The sequence below is a fragment of the Dipodomys merriami genome, unplaced genomic scaffold (genome assembly GCF_024711535.1).
Source record: "Dipodomys merriami isolate MVZ:Mamm:240054 unplaced genomic scaffold, mDipMer1.0.p SCAF_24, whole genome shotgun sequence".
Taxonomy (NCBI): domain Eukaryota; kingdom Metazoa; phylum Chordata; class Mammalia; order Rodentia; family Heteromyidae; genus Dipodomys; species Dipodomys merriami.
The window spans coordinates 1,892,286-1,895,572 of record NW_027203826.1 but is presented as its reverse complement, the minus strand read 5'-3'; positions in this window follow the sequence as shown (position 1 = coordinate 1,895,572).

Below are 3,287 nucleotides of genomic sequence, written 5' to 3'. Positions count from 1 at the left end.
CTCACAAAAGAGGAATTTCTTAGTTAACAGCTTCCTGCTCAAGGAAACCAGGCATAAGGGAAAGGTCATCACTAAAAGGAAAACAATAAAACTGGTCAATAACAACAAAAGTTAGATTATTTAAATGATCAATAATGGCAAGTATTAAGGAGCTTGGAGGACACAAGTAATATTAGGAACAAAAAGAAGACTATATTAGTATATGTTTTTAATTCCAAAGAAATATTACATTTATTTTATGCCAATAATCCCTTTTGAAACAGCTGTATTAAGCTAACATTTACATGCAATAAAATATATTCATTTCAGGGTATATTTTGATGAACTTTTTTGACAAATATTGCTTGTAACCACCAACAATACAAAATATAGAAAGATCTTTTTAGAAGAAAGATTATTTTAGAAGAAAGATTTCTTTATTCATTTTAGCTATAGTGGAAATAAACTCAAGGCCTTAGTGTATGCTAGGTAGGCACTACTGAACTATGTCCCCAGTCAAAGTATAAGTAAGGTTTCTTGGGTTAGTTCTCAGTCCATTTCCCTAATTGTGGCCCCAGGTTACTGCTGATCGGATTTCTATAACTATAGTTTCAGCTTTTCTTGAGGTTCATATTCATTGAGTGATATAATATGTATGCTTCATGTGTGCCTCCTTCCACTCTAAATTTCAAAATTCATCATGTCAAGTGTCAATACTAGTTCATTTCTTTACATTCCTAAATACTCTATTACATAACTAAACCACAATTTATCAATTCATCTTTCTACACTTAGGTTGTCCAGTTTCAGGGTCTTATGCATAGAGCCACTGTAAAAATTTACCTCAAAGCTTTGTGTATAGTTAGACTCTTCCAAAGAGAATGAGACTGTGGCCATGTGCTGGCAGCTCACACCTGTAAAGCTACTCAGGAGACTGAGATCTAAGGATTATGGCTCAAAGCCAGCCCAGGTAGAAAAGTCTGTTAAATTCATATCTCCAATTAACCACCAGAACACTAGAAATGGTGCTGTGGCTCAAAGTGGTAGAATGCTAGTTTTGAGCAAAAGAGCTCAGGAATAATGTCCAGGCCCCAAATTGAAGCCCCACAACTGACAAAAAAAAAAAAGAGTAGGATTGTGGGTCCTATGATAAAGATAATAAACTGTTGCCAGGTGCCATTGGTTCACACCTGTATCCTAGCTGCTCTGGAGACTGAGATCTAAGAATCATGGTTTGAAGCCAGCCCAGAGAGAAAAGTTCCTGTGAGATTCTTATCTCCAATTAACCACTCAAACTGGAAGTGGCTCTGTGGCTCAAGTGGTAGAGCACTAGCCTTGAGCAAAAAGAGGCTCAGGAACAGTGCCCGGACCCTGAGTTCAAGCCTCATAACCAACAAAAAAGAAAAAGAAAGTGTTAAGCAGTTGTCTCAATAATAACAAATGAAAGTTTCAATTGCTTCACTTCCTCACCAAATCTTGCATCAATATACTTGCAACCCCAAATGTAAAAGACAAATTTCTAAATAAATTACAAAAACTAATGAAAACTGCAAGGACAAGTCATCCATACAAGATACTGTAAACAATAGTGAAAGGTAACCCCACCCTGCCTTCCAAAGATACGCCAGGACAAGAGTTTTATAAAGAAATTCTACAAAACTGTGGATGAGGAAGTAGCACTGTGGCTCAAAGTGGTAGAACACTAGCCTTGAGCAAAAGAGCTCATGATCAAAGAGTTTATGCTAGGCATAGTAGAAATGTTCAATATTAGAAAAAAATCTAATTTAGTAATTAACAAAAGATAAAGCGATATATCTACCTAAAAAGATGTATAAAAGGTATTTAATGATTTTTAAACTTCCATTCTTTATTTTAAAACATATAAATTTCCTACTTGTACAATACTTAGTACATGAAATAGAGAATTTCCTCTAGAAAACAAAGCCAGGAAACCCAAAAGAATTGACTGACTTTATTTGAATCAATAGTGTAATGGTAGAGTATAACTAAATATACAGGATCAACACCTAAATCAATATCTTCCTTACATCAGCAGTAACTCATTAGACAAAAGGAAGAAATATTTTATAACACTGCCACAAATCCTGCCATCTAGTAATAAAATTTACATAAAATAAATCATACTTTTATGAGGATTTCTGTCAAACTTTATTCAAGGACCTTTTAAATCTCAGCCTCTTGTTATGGTTCCTTCTTGACTTTTTCTAAATTTAACTTTTAAAAATTCAAAGGTGCAGATCTCAGTAGGAGGATTCCTGTGTGCTCAAGAGTTTGAGTTCAAACCCTGGACCCCAAATAGTATTAGTAATAATAAACAATTATAGGTGCACTTGTTTTTGCCTTCCTCTTGCCCCGTCCAAGAAAATTTCTTGAGAGTAAGGACCTTAGCTGTGGAGTTCCTCACTGTCTCTATCAATGCTTAGCATAAAAACGTTTTAGACAAAGTAGTACTGGACGTTTTGTGACAAGATTTTTACCTAGCACAAATGTGTATAAATGTACATAAACACAAACTAGTAAGCATGGCCTAGGGAAATGGTCAGACCTTGTATTGTTTTTTTTTGGCTTTGAAAGCAGGAAGTGACCAGAATCTGCCTTGGCAATGGGCTTTTAAAAGGATCCTTACAACATTAGACACTGTGTCAACTGTGACGTTGGTAGGTGCCCGCTCTCTATACATTTGCTAGCTTGTAGTTTTCTAAGACTGAGTAAACTTATTTTTAGAGAGCGAAGGTCTGGTTTGTAGCTTTCCTTGTACTTAATTGGGTAAAAGTCTTTCCCACAAACAGCCACCTGTTTTCTGAACTTAGTTAGATATCTTTTGTTTGGTAAATTATGAACTGTTGTAAATTTCTACAGTTTATGTATATTGATTGTGGCAAAGTTGTACAAGTTTATTTTGGATGGGAATTTTTTTCTTCTATAATAAATTGCTTCTTGGCATTTACAACATTAAACCCAGATGTTTCTGGCCGAAAACACCGGTAAACTAAAATACCAACTAATCCTTTCTTGCTCTACCTACTGCAACCCGCTACGCAACAATGAGCAGCAAATGCACCAAGCCTTCCACGTGATAAGGCCCCGCCTGTGATTCATCCCAGCCAGTCAGGACACTTGTGGCGCCCCGCCCCTTTCCCCTCTCCCCCAACCCCCAACAGCGCTGCATGAGGTGGAATCTTCCGGTTTGGGGCTGGATTTTCTTCTCCTAACTGTGTGAGTACGGCTGTGCGCTGCACCCTGATTGGCTGAAAGCTGGTGTCCTGCGCGTGCGCAGGCACCTACCT